This window comes from Pinus tabuliformis, chromosome 3_2, assembly GCF_031772625.1.
Source record: "Pinus tabuliformis cultivar Carrire ecotype Pingquan chromosome 3_2, CPIR1, whole genome shotgun sequence".
In the NCBI taxonomy this organism is placed as follows: domain Eukaryota; kingdom Viridiplantae; phylum Streptophyta; class Pinopsida; order Pinales; family Pinaceae; genus Pinus; species Pinus tabuliformis.
The window spans coordinates 680,516,103-680,534,261 of NC_142302.1; the positions used below are offsets into that span (position 1 = coordinate 680,516,103).

The following is an 18,159-nucleotide window of genomic DNA, read 5'->3' on the forward strand; positions in this document are numbered from 1 at the left end:
ACTAGATACCTGTGCTTGCTGTAGTATCACTCTATATCGTTTGGGGTCCCATATTCACCAATGCATGCATCGTTCCACTAGCAAGCTCGATATGGTGTAAGTCGCTCCTCCCACACCATGGTGTAACCCCGCGCACCACAACACATTGCCATGCATCGACGTGCTCACCTGCAAACCATTGCTCAACGCTGCATACTTCTACATGCCATTGGATGCCAAGATCTAAAGCTGAGATAGTACGTGTTGATCTGCAACCTATCGGTATCGCAACCTCCACTGTCGTATCATCGTAGCCTCTGATGCATGGGACTTGCCTCTAAATCCTCCCCAAGAGACACAAGAGGTGAATCCCCCATGTACAAGTGGCGATGCCACCACTTTGTTGCTCCTTGGTGACCGCTAAGTCCCAACTAACTAAGGAGAGTCTCTAGCCCTAAACAAGGCATTATTTGGTGGCCTGCCAATGCCACCTCCTCCAAAAAACTCTTGCCAAAGTATGCTGATCATTTTGTGATCCCATGTACAACCATCATACCAAAACGACCCAGGGACTCCCCTCACAAATTGACCGGCTACTGGCACTGACTGAGACTCCCTTAATGAATGCGTGTGCTCGACTGCTAGGTCAAATATACCAACAATGCCATAGTCAATTTGCTTATCTGGTAAATGGTAGGTAGTCCCACCTGGATCCTAATGCCAACCTGTGCCTCTAGTATCCTTGATGCTTGTACGCACTTGCTGACTCTCACTTTGACCTATGACAAACTCCATATGTCTAGCCCACTCCACTGGGTACCAACTCAGAATCTCTTGCCATCCAACCCCTATTGAAGGATCAAAAGCATGAACTCGCTTACACGGAACTAACCTCCCGTCCTACGAATGCTGCCCTTTGTGTAGCTCATGTCGCCTCATCTCCCTGATCTGGTCAACACATAAAATATGTTAGGGTAATTCTGCATCTCTCTCTCCATTGTGCAAAGGTAGCCTAAAAATGTTGCCAACCCCATCGATATAGGCCTGAAGGGAGCTACTATCTTGAGGTACTACAACTCTACTGACAGTCTGTGCATTTGTCTGCTCTAAATTGATGGCTGGCCCAAAAGATGATTGCTCATCCTCCTCCACCATGGTCTTAACATGAGTCACGGATTGCCCCTCCACGACTAGCTCATGTCCCTCTATGTGTTCTCCATGCTGTTGTCGGGGAACTCAGTCGTGGCTCTAGGTACCTCTGAGTCTCCTAACACCTCATCTAGGGATGATACCTCATCAACAAATGGCTCTATGGGTGTAGGCTCTACTCTCTCCACCAAGGTGTTAATCGATGCTATCAAAGAGGTATCCACCAATGGTGAATCCTGCGCCACACTGGGTATATCAATTTGCTCCTCACCATTCTACGTGTCCTCGTGTTTAACTTCCTCCTCAGGCCACTGAAATTTAAAGCCTGGTCTCCATCAATAGAAACACCCCTTGGTAAGACCCTCTAACTGTCCTTGTCCTATCCACTCCCTTTGAGGGGGTTTGGCGTCCTTTTGGTCAAATCTCTCCATGAGCCTTCGTGTGAACTTTCGTAGGATGTGATGTGTGCATGAAATAAAGGGATCAACGCTTGGTACCACCACTCCATATCATCTCCATCCAAGTGCAAGGTAACATATCTAATGGCATCTACCTCTCTCATGGGGTTTAGCTGGAAGTATGTGTCCAATTCCTGCACACATTTTCCGATTGAACTCCTAGCTGATCCATCAAAGTGGGTGAGGGTCATTTTTCCCACCGTCATCTGTACGCCCTGCATGGGTTGATCCCCCCTATGTAATGTGAATGGCCTCACCACCGTGGCATGCTCATCTCTAGGGTCTTTGTCATAGAAATGAAGATGGCTCTGATTTATTCCCTCAATGCTATTCAATTGGGCCTGTTGACCACTACGTGTCAACTACCCATAGCAGTACACCCCCCTTTTCAAAAAAGGGATAGCACCTGATCAACGTGTTCGTACCATTCGCCTATCATCATTAGCTCGATCATGTTATGTTGTAAACCCAGTCTGCATGTATAAATTGTAAATAATCTTAACAGATTTGTATCATGTATGTAATTGCCTAGGTAAACTTAATTTTCTAGTGATGATCTATATTTCGGAAGGTTTTTTGTCTCACCGATCCATGATCGGCAGAGTTTTCCTTCAGCCTAACCCCAAACCCGGAATGGATTTTGTCATTAGAATCTTGGGGGAGTCCTAGTGTGTTAGATCTAGTCTATGTCAAAGTGATTTGGAATAATCCTAACTACTTGGTTAGGTTATTACAAGTTGCTTGATCTGCTAGATTATATTTGTGTCACAGAACTGGGTGGTCTATGAGGGTCTATGTCAAATGGGTTTTCCTCCTTGAGATGTAAAAATGTAAAAATCATGATGTAAAGTGTCTTGAGGGTTGGAAAATGTTTTATCCCTTCATAAATCATAAGTCCTAGGTCTTAGGTAATTTTTTCCAAAGGCTAAGTTCGAGGGTCCAATAAAAATAATAAAAAATAAAAAGAAAATAAAAAAATAAAAAAAATAATAAAATAATAATAAGTCAAAGTTTTGAGAAAATAAATGCAAAATTATAATTTTTTAATATATTAAAACGCATTTAAAATTTCGACGGATGAGATTAAAAGAGATTTTGATCCTCATCAACGGTCGAGATCACTTTGACATGGATCACTCGAACTAGCATTGGGAAATTTTTCTTTAAATAGGGTGTTAGGGGTCATTTGAGATCATTCGATCTGTGAGTCTTGTGCTAAAGAAGGCTCTCTTGTAGTCATTTTTCATGTCAAATAAAGAAAGACTTTGGGGTTGAAATCTTGCTGGTGTTACTCTTTCGGAAATGCTGTAAGATGTTTTATTTCTGTGCATGATTTTAATTTCAGCCATTGATGATAGCTTTATGAAGAGTGATTTTAAACACAGTTATCTTGTTTAGTTGCTAGGGTTTGAATGGTAGCTAAATTTTTGAATATGATAGCAGGTATCTCCATTAGATCTGGATTTTAGTATCGTTTTCTCCCTCTTTGTTAATGGTTGAATTAAGCTGTGCAGGAAATCCTTGATTTTGAGTTTATGGGGCGTTCGAGGAAGTTCTCGGCTGAACCAGCCAACTTCCGGATTGCATTTTCTGAAGAGCCCAGCTAGTTTTGATCCCGGGCTTATCATTAGAATTTCTGTTGCGGATGCATGAAGGGTTTTCTGAAGCACCTCATATCGAACTTAAAATCTTAAAAAAATAATTCTGTGGCATATTGACAAATCTGGCTATTTAGAGCCTTTAAACTGTGAATACTGTAATTATTTAGCTGGTTTTAGGGTTTTTAGTTTTGTTTCTTGCACATTTTATTTTTGGGTGTTCGGTTTTTGTTATTGCAGGTTGTAGGTCAGAAGAAAACATTTTGTCCGAAGCCAGATCTAGGCCCTGGAGGGTAAGATTTGGCCTCAGGATCAGCGCTGGTAGGAATATTTACTTCAGATCTGGAAATTTCTTGTGGGGTTTTCATCAAGGAAATCTGAAGCGAAAAGATTCAAATTTTTTTAAGGTTTCTGAAGAATCGTGGGGGTTTTCCAGGCTATCTTGTTGCATCCTGGGGTTTCATTTCATAGAAAATTTTTCAAATTTTTTTTAAGACAGGTTGTGGGATTACTGTTTCATCTCCATGTGTTTTCTCTCCCCATTCTCACGCTGCTCCCTCAACTCGCCTTCAGTGCTATGGTTTTCCCTAACTCGACTATCACCCACAGTTGATCTATTGATCCGCTGCCCCATTAAACCTCTTTGCGGCTTCCTCTCCCTGGCACCCTCACCCATCTGTTATCCAACGCCTCTACGTCATTTCTCTGGTTGCCATTGCCTCCATCTTCACGCTGCCAGAAATCTGCACCCATAATCCTCGCTGTTCGCAGCCTCATCCCCTCCATTCATCATCCCCAAGCTCCTAACGCTGCGTCTCATGCTGCCCGCAGCCCTTCCAAAACACTCATTTGCTGCTACGCTCCACGCTGCCATACTCATCTGCACGCTGTGCCTCCTTACTTGCGTCCTCCCTGCTCCAAACCCTCTCCACGCACTCCCTCACGCAACTCCAATGCTGCCATAACTAGCGTGCTGTCTCGCAGCCTCCATCTCCTCGTCCTTTGCCATACGAGCTCCTCATGCTGATCTGTTGGTGCTATTCCGCCGTCAAGTGTCCAAGCCTGCACAATAAAAACTCAACGCATTTCTACTTTCTCTTTTCTTCATATGTTTGATACGATTAGATTTGGAATTAGATTTTAATTATTCATCTTTTGATTTTATTTAGCTTAGGTCTTAGTTTTAGAATTAAATTTTAGTTTAGAATAAAATTATACTTAGATTTTGGTTTTAGATTTATTTTATTTTAATTTTTGTTCATTTTAGTTTTAAATCTAGAACTTTATATCATAAAAAAATAATAAAAAATATAAAAATCATAAAAAGTTTTTAGGTTTTGGTTTAGATTAATTCAGTTTTAGGTTAGCCTATGTTTTATTTTTTTATGAAGTATGTTAAAAAAAATCGATTTTCTTTTTGTTATATGGTTTTAGAGTTAGACTTTTATTTATTTACTTTTGATTTTATTTAGCTTAAGTTCTAGTTTTATTTTTAGATATATTTAGGTTTAGCTTTGTTTCATTCATAAAAATAATAATAAAAGAATATAAAAATCCTAAAAGAGGCATAAAAGTTAATGTTATGGTTTTGATTAATTTTTTGTTCAGATTTTCTTAAAAAATAAAAATAAAAAATTGAAAGAATTTTTTTTGTGGTATTTGATATAGCTAAAAGTGCTTAAAGATTTTATTTGAAGATTAGCTATCTGAAAGTGGGGATTCATTTTATGAATTGGTTAGCATTTTGTGGTCGTCCAAAGTATTCTATCTTTTGAAAATTTAATCGCTGGAGCTTTGCTAAGTCATTGAAATTGATCGTTATTGCTTGAATGTTTTAATGCTCATTGTATGTTAGACATTTCAGTAAATATTTTCAAGCAATTGTTGAAAGATTTGTTCATTTTTATATTTTCTAAGCAGCGAATCAATTATTCGATTTCCATTTCATCTAGCAAGGGCACTGGTACTAAACATTTAAAGATCTAACCAGGTTTTAAAATTACTCAAGTGTTTGTTTCGCTCGCTGTGTCTCCCAAGCCAGCTGATTACCAGTTGGTCTTCCTTTATCCCATAGGGTCTACCCCCCTTAGCCTAGGGAAACGACTTAAACGGAGAGATCGGGGATTAGGGTGACAACTCCTAGTCTGAGTGTTGTCGCGGTGCCTAGACACTTTGCGCAACAACATTTTTTGGCGCCGTTGCCGGGGACATTTTATTCTCGGCGTTTCAACGACATTTCCTTATCTTTCTTCTCATTTCTCATCTTTTCATTTGAACTGGAAACGACAACATTTTTTGGTGCCATTGCCAAGGACCAATTTATTGGGCCTGGGCTTTACGACATTCATCATTCAGCGTTCATCTTTCTATCATTCATTTGAGCCAGCAAAGTCAACATTTTTTGGCATCATCTCATCTTTTCCGCCATTCATTAGCCTGTCAAACGGCCAACATTTTTTGGCGTCATTTGATCTTTTCATCGCCCTATCTTTCGTCATATCGTTTAATCGTACCTTTAGCACCTGGACATCTCGGTTCGTTTCTTGTTTGGGTGGCGACTCGATTTCTTTCATTTATTCTCAGACGAGAAGCTCTCCCTCATATCTGATTGATTCATGTTCAAGTGGCGACTCCACTTCTTTCATCTCTTGATTTTCTTGAGCAGAGATCTCTCTTTATCATCCATTTGGTCCCTCATTATTCATCATGGGTTATTCGTTTACCACGTGTCATTTTACTGATGTTCTCCATGATATTCCAGAAGTGGCCATTTCTAAATTGTCTTTGTTTTCGGCTGGTGATTCAGTCGTTGTTAGAAAGCATCTAGCCAGTTTTTCTCGTATAATGTTCATATATTGTAGACCTCCTCAGTATAATCATGAAGATGTCAAAATGCGTCTATTTGTCTTTTCTTTAGAGGGTGATGCTTTGAATTGGTTTAATAATTGTCCTGAAGACTCTTTCACTTCTTTACAAGACATTGTCAATGCTTTTAAAGATAGATATGGTTATCAAGACAGCTCGCCTTGTGCCCCTAAAATTGTGCAACAGAATGAAAGTAATCTTATGAAAGGTCCAGCTGTTAATGAAAGATTTCAAGACAATTCTTCATATCAGAATGTGCCATCCACCTGTACCATTGCAGATCAAATCCATGAAAGGGAAAATCAGAAGCAAATTATAGAAGAACTAATGCAGCTGGTAAAAAATATGGAGGTCAATCAAGAAAAATTTGTAACTGATTATGCCAATGATATGAGAACTTTATGCACCCACCTGGAAAAACGTGATAAGGAGATGGAAATCATGAAAATTAAACACTCTGATCACGTAACCGACATGCAAAGTCAGCATGCTAAGGAAATTGAGACCATGAAAGCTAATCATGACAGGGAAATTAATTTTATGCAAAGCAAGTTATCAGGCTTAGAGGAAAATATGACGATCATGGAACTCAATCATTCAAATCAAGTGACTGCCATGGAAGCAAGTTATCAGGAAGAAATAAGTGCTATTCAGAACAAGTTGTCAACTATGGATGATGAAATGACCATCATGAGATTCGATTATAATAATCAGTTGGCTACCTTGCAAGCAAATCATAAGAAAGAGATAAACTCTATGCAACATTGCTTGATGACCATAAAGGCAAAGGATGACAAAGTAATAAAAGATATGGAAGCTAGTTAGATATGTCTTCAGAATAAGTTATTGACCATGGTGGAAGACCATGCCAGGGAAATCAGTACTATGAAGGTTGAACACTCTAGCCAGATGGATGCCATAACGATACAGGTACAGAAATTTCAGCATCAGTCAGAGGATGAAAGAAACAAGGAGATGCCAATAGATCAGAAGCCTCATTATCTGCTGCAACAAGCTCCATCTTATTATGAGGTCCTTTGTTCCATTGAAAAGTGGCTAATTGAAGGTGACCTGGATAAAAGGGAAATTAATAATCAGGTTGATGCTCACACGGTTAATCCACCAGTCATAGAAGATCAAGTTATAACTCATGACACCTGTGAGACTGATCCATCATCCTTGACAGAGCAGATACAGAATGAAGAAAGACATGTCATGCATATCTTACATACTTCATCTGAGAGTTTCGAAGCAGAATGTTCCACATCATTAGTGATACAGCCTGCCACGAGGAAAAAGCGCAAGAGAAAGGGAATGAGAAAAAGATTTGATGCATCAGATGGCCACGAGCAACTTGATTTTCGGATAGGAAAAAGTCCTACCGTATGCAGGATTGGACATGGCACATCCGAGAAGCAACCAACAGATTTGCCTGAAAGCAGGCAAATGCTCAGTATACACTATATTGAAAGCATCTGATGCCATGGGGCATCCTCTGTATTTTTAACCCTACTCCTTGTCTTTTCAGCATTTCATTTCTGTTTTAGGATTAGATCTACATTTTCATGTTACTAGATAGTTAATAAATGAAGAGCTTATATCTTTCCTGTGCTTAATGTTATATGATGATTTTTGGATGGATGCTACTTATGCTTTGTTGTATGTTGCATGGATGCATTTTTTGGATTCTTACATTCCTACAATGCAACAACGTGTCCCCAAGTACAACCAGATGCAGTGTTGTGAAAATCGCGATATTATCGTTTTATCGCGAGTTTTTCATTAGAACGAGAATATTGCGAGTAGTACTTAGAATTTTTTTTTTGCCCGATTTTTTGGGATAAAATCGTGGGAGGAGGAGGTGACCCAAGCTACCTGTCACACATAGAGGACGTGGTCTACCTCCTGTAGCTTCTAGTTCTTCAGCTTCTAGAGCACAACAGACTCCATAGTCTACTGCGGCCTGCCAACTCCACCGACATCTACATCTAGAGGGGCAAAGGAAATCAATAGTATTAGACTTTAGTTATTTGGTTCATTTCATTGTATATGAAATTATGACTCATGATATGAGATACATTATTATATTTTTTGTTGATATTTTGAGGTTGAGTTGGGACTCAGGAGTTAGGACTTACTATTCAGGACATGATTCACTGTTATATGTGATTTTAGCACTAAAAATGATATTAAACATCTTATATATTAGTTCTTTTATCATATTTATGTGTCAATGTATTTATTTTATGTTGTAGATGGTTTAGATATTAAAAAAAATTGAATATTTTTGTACCAAACGATTTTTTGCCGATTATTACCGATTTTTTGCCGATTATTACGCTTTTTTCTGATTTTTTCCTCACGCCGATATTATCCCGATAATGATTAGTGCAACATTGGCCAGATGTTGACCACTATGTGTCAACTACCCATAGCAGTACACCCCCTTTTTTCGAAAAAGGGATAGCACCTGATCAACGTGGTTGTGCCATTTGACTATCATCATCAGCCCGATCATGTTATGTTGTAAACTCAGTCTACATGTGTAAATTGCAATTAATCTTAGTAGATCTGTGTATGTATGTAATTGCGTAGGTAAACCTAATTTTCTAGTGATGATCTACATTCCAGAAGGTTTTTTGTCTCACCGATCCATGATTGGTAGTTTTCCTTCAGCCTAACCCCAAAGCCGGAATGGATTTTGTCATTAGAATCTTAGGGGAGCCCTAGTGTGTTAGATCGAGTCTATGTAAAAGTGATTTGGAATAATCCTAACTACTTGGTTAGGTTATTACAAATTGCTTGATCTGCTAGATTAAATTTTTGTCGCAAAACTGGGTGGTCTATGAGGGTCTATGTCAAATGGGTTTTCCCCCTTGAGATGTAAAAATGTAAAAATCATGATGTAAAGTGTCTTGAGGGTTGGAAAATGTTTTATCCCCTCATAAATCATAAGTCCTAGGTCCTATGTAATTTTTTTCCAAAGGCTAAGTTCGAGGGTTCAATAAAAATAATAAGAAAATAAAAATAATAAAAAATAAAATAAAATAAATTAAAAAAATAAATAAAAAAATAAATAAAATAGTAAAATAATAATAAGTCAAAGTTTTGAGGAAATAAATGCAAAATTTTAATTTTGTAATATATTAAAATGCATTTAAAATTTCGACGGATGAGATTAAAATAGATTTTGATCCTCATTACGATCGAGATCACTTTGACATGGATCACTCGAACTAGCCGTTGGAAATTTTTTCTTTAAATAGGGTTTTAGGGGTCATTTGAGATCATTTGATTTGTGAGTCTTGTGCTAAAGAAAGCTCTCTTGTAGTCATTTTTCATGTGCAATAAAGAAAGATTTTGGGGTTGAAATCTTGTTGGTGTTACTCTTCCAGAAATGTTGTAAGATGTTTTATTTCTGTGCATGATTTTAATTTCAGCCATTGATGATAGCTTTATGAAGAGTGATTTTAAACACAGGTATCTTGTTTAGTTGCTAGGGTTTGAATGTAAATTTCTAAATATGATGGCAGGTATTTCCATTAGATCTGGATTTTAGTATCGTTTTCTCCCTCTTTGTTAATGGTTGAATTAAGTTGTGTAGGAAATCCTTGATTTTGAGTTTACCAGGCATTCGAGGAAGTTCTTGGCTGAACCAGCCAACTCCCGGATTGCATTTTCTGAAGAGCCCAACTGGTTTTGATCCCGGGCTTATCATTAGAATTTCTATTGCAGATGCATGAAGGGTTTTCTGAAGCACCTCATATCGAACTTAAAATCTTAATTTTTTTTTTTTTTATGGCATATTGACAAATCTAGCTATTTAGAGCCTTTAAACTGTGAATACTGTAATTATTTAGCTGGTTTTAGGGGTTTAGTTTTGTTTCTTGCACATTTATTTCTGGGTGTTCGGTTTTTGTTATTGCAGGTTGCAGGTCGGAAGAAAACATTTTGTCCGAAGCCAGATCTAGGCCCTGGAGGGTAAAATCTGGCCTCAGGATCAGCTCTGGGAGGAATATTTACTTCAGATGTGGAAATTTTTTGTGGGGTTTTCATCAAGGAAATCTAAAGCGAAAATATTCAAATTTTTTAAGGTTTCTGAAGAATCGTGGGGGTTTTCCAGGCTATCTTGTTGCATGCTGGGGTTTCATTTCATAGAAAATTTTTCGAATTTTTTTTAGACAGGTTGCGGGATTGTTGTTTCACCTCCACGCGTTTTCTCTCCCCATTCTCACGCTGCTCCCTCAACTCGCCTTCAGTGCTGTGGTTTTCCATAACTCGACTATCACCCACAGTTGATCTATTGATCCGTTGCCCCATTAAACCTCTCTGCGGCTTCCTCTCCCTGGCACCCTCACCCATCTATTATCCAGCTCCTCCACGTCATTTCTCTGGTTGCCGTTGCCTTCATCTTCACGCTGCCAGAAATCTGCACCCATACTCCTCGCTGTTCACAGCGTCATCCCCTCCATTCATCATCCCCAAGCTCCTAACTGTGTCCCATGCTGCCCGCAACCCTTCCAAAACACTCATTTGCTGCTATGCTCCACGCTACCATACTCATCTACACGCTGTGCCTCCTTACCTGCGTCCTCCCTACTCCAAACCCTCTCCACACACTCCCTCACACAGCTCCAACGCTGCCATAACCAGCGTGCTGTCCTGCAGCCTCCATCTCCTCGTCTTCTGCCATACGAGCTCCTCACGCTGATTTGTTGGTGCCATTCCGCCGTCAAGTGTCCAAGCCTGCACAATAAAAACTCAACGCATTTCTACTTTCTCCTTTCTTCATATATTTGATACGATTAGATTTGGAATTAGATTTAATTATTCATCTTTTGATTTTATTTAGTTTAGGCCTTAGTTTTAGAATTAAATTTTAGTTTAGAATAAAATTTTAGTTGGATTTTGGTTTTAGATTTATTTTATTTTAAGTTTTGTTCATTTTAATTTTAAATCTAGAACTTTATATCATTAAAAAATAATAAAAAATATAAAAATCAGCAAAAGTTTTTAGGTTTTGGTTTAGATTAATTTAGTTTTAGGTTAGCCTATGTTTTCTTTTTTTATGAAGTATGTTAATATATGTAAAAAAAAAAAAAAATTCGATTTTCATTTTGTTATATAGTTTTAGAGTTAGACTTTTATTTATTTACTTTTGATTTTATTTAGCTTAAGTTCTAGTTTTATTTTTAGATATATTTAGGTTTAGCTTTGTTTTATTCATAAAAATAATAATAAAAAAATATAAAAATCTTAAAAGAGGCATAAAAGTTATTGTTAGGGTTTTGATTTATTTTTTCTTCAGATTTTCTATAAAAAAAAATAATTTGAAAGAATTTTTGTTTTGTTTGTTTGTTTTTTGTGGTATTTGATATAGCTAAAAGTGCTTAAAGATTTTATTTGAAGATTAGCTATCTGAAAATGGGGATTCATTTTATGAACTGGTTAGCATTTTGTGGTCGTCCAAAGTATTCTATCTTTTGAAAATTTAATTGTTGGAGCTTTGCTGTTATTGCTTGAATGCTTTAATGCTCATTGTATGTTAGACATTTCAATAAATATTTTCAAGCAATTGTTGAAAGATTTGTTCATTTTTATATTTTCTAAGCAACAAATCAGTTATTCGATTTCCACTTCATCTAGCAAAGGCACTGGTAGTAAACATTTAAAGATCTAACCAGGTTTTAAAATCAATCAAGTGTTTGTTTCCCTTGTTGTGTTTCCTAAGCCAACTGATTATCAGTTGGTCTTCCTTTATCCCATAGGGTCTACCCCCCTTAGCTTAGGGAGACGACTTAAACGGAGAGATCGGGGATCAGGGTGACAGTCCCCAGTTTGAGCGTTGTCGCGGTGCTTAGACACTGCGCGACAACAGGGCCCATAGTTCTTTTGGTTTCCCATTATTTCGGTTGACTCCCTCCTAGAGTTCTTGCATACTCATTGTCCCTTGAGCCATGGGTTTGTCTATGGTTTCACCTATCACAGTGCATACATGCATAAATCTTCCATTATTTTGCTGCTTACCCCTTGTTACCACTCAAATTAGCAGGGGATCCTAGAGGGGCACTTGCTAGGTCAATAACAACAATGAAGCTGAAGCCCACTGTCACCACAACTAAAGCTTCCTTCTGCATCAGTCCCTGTGCTGATGCTAGGCTTGCTGCCCACCATCCTTCGCACTGTTGTATCTTGTACTGCTGCCCATGGTTCTACCACTGCCACTGCTGCATCTGTACGATAGCTCCTTCTGCATCCGTGCTGCTGCTGGTCCTTTCTCCTAGCACTGCATCCACACTGCACCTCCTCTCATCATGTTGCATCGTGCTGCTCACTGCTGCATTGCAATTCAGTTACTGAGAAGTAGGTAACTGATCTCCCAACTCTGACCACCTTGTTGGGCTAGAGATCCCCCTGATGCTGAAGCTCCCTCTGCCGCTGACAAGTGCTCCTTTTCTGACCTCTGCGCTGCTGCAACAACTCCCTGTATCTTGCACCGTTGCACACCTCTCTGTGCCATCCTGCACTGGTGCAACACTCCTGTGCCTCTTGCACTACTACAACCTGCTAGCCTCTCGCTGTCTCGGGACTCCTGCACTGTAGCTCTCTTTGCCGTTCCATTCGCATCTGTCTCTACCCGACTTAGCCAGTCCTGCTACTCCTCTTCGGGGCTCCCGTAGCAAGGTCTAATCCAAGAGGTTGGGTACCTCGAGGATCTTGCCCGTCATCGCCTATAGCCCGCCTGTCTATAGCTTGATGTCTCCCCACTTCCGCTCAAGTGGCGCATGTGCACTCATGGCACAGTCATCGTCTGTCAAAACTTCCTTCTTTGCCCTTGTTGGCGCTGCCTTTGTCTCAGAAGACTCTCCCTTACTCTTCTTCCTTGGACACTGGAGTCTGGGTCGCATAATGACCCAGCTCCCCATAGTGGAAGCACTTGATCTTGGAGAGATCCTTATTCTTCTGCTTTTCTTGCTTTCCCTCAGATGCTAGGGCAACATCTTCCTCCTCCTGCTTGACTTTGATCCCCTTGCTGCTGCTACTCGTCTTCGACTGTCATCTGATATCTTCCTAGCGAAGAGCCGCCCACATCTCATCCCAAGGTGGGAGTGTCCCTCTGCCCAATATACTCTGGACAAATACCTCCGAGTCTTCTGAGACAACATTCAAGGTTGTCCTCACCATCAACTCCTGATTCGGCGTTGCTTCTATAACAGTGAACTGGTTTCAGATCTCATTCAGTCCTCCAAGGAAGGTGTCAATCGATTCTTCCTTATTCATTTGAAACGACCTCAATTGATTCTCAGGTAGCATTCTTCTCTGCACAGAAGTATGCTGGTACAATTTCTTGAGGGCCTCCCACATCTCATACGCCGTTTCCTTCTCAGCAATGTGTGGTACTACATGGTCCTTGACCTCGTCCAGGATGATGCTCTTGTCCCTCGCCATTGTCTCCTCGTACTTGTCGTTATCATTGGGGTCGACTGGGATAGCTATAACCTTCAAGGCGAAGTTCTTGACACGATTTTTGTCAAGTACGGATAAGATTATGGCCTTCCAGACTGTGAAGTTCGACGCTCCGTCCAGTCTATCCTAGTCTCTTACTCCGTGTAGTGCCATGATACCCTTCTACTTCCCTCCTAGAAGTTCTCTGTTCGACTCCTCCTCGTCTCTACTTCCTGTCTGGAAGTTCTCTTTTGGACTCCATCTGAGTGCCAATTTCCCTCCTTGAAATCCTTTTGCCGCTGTCGAGATGCCCCCTACCTTGATCGTCTTGTGCAACCGCACCACTGATCTGGGTTTCTTGGCTAGAAACCCTCGGTAGCAACTCCCTCCTCTTGCCCTTGCTTTGTCAGGTACTGTTCTGACAACAATACCTCACCAACTCCACTCTGCAATATTTCCACAGTCTTCTAAACCCTAGCAACCTAAAGGTGAGAGCTCCTATGCTTTGCGCAATCCCGACACCAACAACCCGGCTTCCTCAACCAACTGTGTCAGCCCTCCCAGCTTCTGTGTGGCTTTGTGTGAGGCTTTCTTTGCCTTCCTTAGCCTCTGCGCTGCCTCTTTCTGTGTCACCCTTGATGACGCAGACACTGTGTCACCCTTCCCTTGTTGCTGTTCTGCTAGAAACAACTTCTGTCACCTCGGGATAGTTGTTTTCTGCTACTATTGCTCTGCTCGGCTGATGTCCTCAGTCCTTCTGTGATTTGCAATCACACTCTGATACCATGTTGGAATTTCTAAGTCTATTTAGTTAGAAACCCTCCATGCACTTTATTGATTTATTCCTACGTACTTGTTCCGTTACTTAACAAGTTATATACAATGTAAATACTGAAAATAAACACTAGTGCATGCTCAACATATTACAGATCAACAATTAAAAGAAACAGAAACAATCACACCATATGACACCATTATTTTTGGACCAATGTCCCCGGAAAAACCCAATGTGGGAAAACCGGTGCTGCTGGTTTCTTATTAAGCAATATCAGAGTACAATCTGGGTGCCGAAACTAGCCTACCCAACAAAGAATTTCCTTGGCAGTAATACCTCTCAGTTTGAGACAAATCTCCTGGCTGAAACCTCGGATAATCCTTCCGGCAGCTCCTCAGCTCCAATCTGCCCCAGAAACCCCAACGTCTGCTCTTTCTGGACTGCGTCATCCCCTCTCTGCCCAACATTGGCCCTGTGTCACCTTGAATGGGTCTGCATTAGCCTTAGGAGGCCCTGCATCAGCCTTCTGGCCCTCTGCATTAGCAACGTTGGCCTCTCTGAGGCTCTGTGCAGCTCCCGACTGCCTCTGTGTGGCCTTGCGTGAGCCCTGGCGGCTACTGTGTCACTCTCTCTGGCTACTTGCTGCTCTTCTGGCACTATCTCTGCCTCTCTGTCTCTCTGTACTCAATACCCCTCAGCTACAACTCCCGATCACTAATTCTATCTCTCTTAGCAAACCCTGCTCTAGAGAATAGAATGACTGATCACTCTGGTGTATTCTCCAAGTGACCCTCAAGCCTCCTCTTATACTTTTCTCATTGACATATCAACGACGGAGATTAAGTCCCTAATCAATGACTAAGATTAGATCTGACTTGATCCATGTCTTTTGGACCATTCTAACACAGTTTCATATTAATGCACATTAATATTTTATTTTCCCGAAGTTTAGACTTAGGGACTCCATTAAAAATATTAATTATTTTAATATCTCCTGAACTGTTTAGAATCTTCCCAAACTGTTATTTTAGGTATGTTCTATGCTTAGAGCAATTTATTTCAATTTTCACAGTTAGCTTAATATCTTTTCCAGATTAGCAATCACATCAGCATTAAAGTAAACCGCAGATAGAACATAAACATAAATCGCAGAAGACAAGCCAAGACAAGAGGACATAAGATGTGGAGCTAACCAGGGACAAACCCCAATGTGGGGAAACCCTTGATCAATTATTCTTATATGTTCTTCAATAGTTCAGCAGAGAGAGAGAGATAGTACATTTACAACAGAAGTCAACACTTTGACTTATCTAGATAAGAGCATAGATCATCTCTAAGAAGATGATACATGAGATCAGTTGAAGACATGCTGCTTCAACTGATTCTCCAAGGTGACTCCTTCACCTATCGTTGTGCTGCATTTCATCATCATGCTGCACCTCACCGTGCTGCACCATGCTGCACCCATCATCACTATGCTGCATCTCATCATGCTTCATTAATCATGACTGTACCCATCACTGTATTGCATTATGTGCCATTGCTGCACCATGTTGCCATACTGACCTATGTGTTGGCTGCATCTTGCTTGCTTGTTGTCCCTAGCATGCTTGTTGTTGCATGCTAGCTGTCCCTTGCATGCTAGCTGTAACATTGCATGCTTGGTGTATTTGCTGCTAAGTACCATACAACTGTCCCAATGTTAGTTAGTTGTCCTTTGCATGCTACTCTCCTTCGGAGATAGATGCTCTAGCTGTTCCGACAGTTTCGGCAATTTCGGCTGTTCCCGGTAGTTCCAGCAGTTCTGGCAATTCCGGCTATTCTTGGCAGTTTCGGCTTTTCCCGGCAGTTCCGACTTCTGCCCTCTGCGTCAGCTTTCCTGGCTGTTCTCGGCAGTTCTGGCTATTCCCGGCAGTTCTGGCTATTCCTGGCAGTTCCGGCAGTTCCGGTAGTTTCGGCAATTCCGGCTATTTCCGGTAGTTTCGCTATTCTCGGTAGTTCCAGCAATTCCGACTATTCCCGGCAGTTCCGACAATTTCGACTATTCTCGGCAGTTCCGGCTTTTCCCCTCTAGATTAGGGCAGCGTTATCCTTTAGGATCTCTCCTCCTACTAAAACCCAAAGACAAGTAGAGAGGAAGATATCCCAAGTGTGTTGAAATGACTTGAAGGCCACCTCTATTTATACTAAAACGTTGAGCACAAGTGGGGTTTATTTGGTTGCTGGCCGACCTTGACGAATTGTCCCATAACACAAATAAATTCATATCTCCATGAATACTTATTAGAATCAGATGATCTTTAGATCAATCCTACACCTCTCGATGAGAGGGATCCAAGAAAAATATCAGCTTCCATTAATAAGATGACCCACATGGAGTTTGGCCCTAGTTGCCAATTTTAACACTCCCTCTCAACTAGGGAGAACTCCATCCACTGATCCATATGTCCGACTGTACTATCTTTGCCATCAATGCCTTGCACTATTTTTCTCTGCTGAACCATGAAGAAGAAGAATTGATCGAGAATGTCTCATTCCATTCTCTATTGACCCGAAGTCAGTTTCATCTAAAGAGAGTGTGTCACATCACTCTTATTGGCCCGAAGTTAGTTTTATTGATCCAAGATCAATATCACAAGAGAGTGTCTCAAACCACTCATATTGATCCCGGATCAGTTTCATTGATCCCAGATCAATGGAGGTCATCCTAGCATAGGGAGTACGGTAAATACATCGATGTGTCCATCGATAGTACTACTATGGTCCCTAACCCCATTTCTCTATTCATTGATAAGATGAGAGGTACTTCCCATGAGTCCCAGACTGCATGGGTAGGATGCCTCGACAGGAGAACTAATCATCCTGTCCACAGGAGAACGAATCATCCTGCCCCACAGTCGCCACGAGAGAACTAATCATCTCGGCCCACAGGAGAGCTAATCATCCTGTTTCACAGTTGCCATGGGAGAACTCATCATCCCGGCCCACAGGAGAAGTAATCATCTTGTTCCATAGTTGCCATGGGAGAACTAATCATCCTGGCCCACAGGAGAACTAATCATCCTGTTCCACAATTGCCACGGGAGAATTAATCATCCTGGCCCATAGGAGAACTAATCATCCTGTTCCACAGTTGCCATGGGAGAACTAATCATCCTGGCCCACAGGAGAACTAATCATCCTGATCCACAGTTTCCATGGGAGAACTAATCGTCCCGGCCCACAGGAGAACTAGTCATCCTGTTCCATAGTGCACCACCAGGGAAGGATGAGTCGCCCTGTGGTCGTATGTTGCTCTAGTAAGTACCCCAAGCCTCCCAGAACTCCCAGAGCTCAATGCGTGCAACATGTAGGACCCTTATAAGAAGGTCTCTCAACGATTCCAAGTTGTTCGGGAAAGTCACAGATTTGACCTTTCCCTGGGGCTTTGACAAAATGTCTGCGACTTGTACATTAGTCTCAATGTGATGGAGCCTCCTCGCTCATCGACTTACCATATCCCAGATAAGGCAATGTCTGATGTCTATCTGCTGGAGCAATCATCGAATACGGGATTCCTCAATAATCGAATCCCCCCTTTGGTTGTCACAGTGAATCACAGTGGTATTCATATGTGTACAAACAGATCACTTAAGAGATTCTGCAACCATGCAGCTTCACATGAGATCATACTCGTAGCTATGTATTCAGTCTCGGTGGCGCTTATAGCAATTGAATTCTACTTCCTGCTGATCCATGATATCGAAGCAGAATTTAAAGAAAACCAACACTAAGAAGTGCTCTAGTGATCCTCCACACTGCCTGCCCAGTCAGCGTTCGAACAATCACGCAGTTTCATATCTCCGGCAGTGTATCTCAATCCATGAGAGATTGTGCCCCAAAGATGTCT

The 18,159-nt window shown here is 40.9% G+C and overlaps 1 protein-coding gene across 2 annotated transcripts in view; it reads left to right on the forward strand.

The window, feature by feature from the left end:
• LOC149182476 (uncharacterized) overlaps positions 1–18,159 on the forward strand; it is a 271,544-nt gene that overhangs the window by 107,938 nt on the left and 145,447 nt on the right. The gene's annotated exons all lie outside the window — the stretch shown is intronic.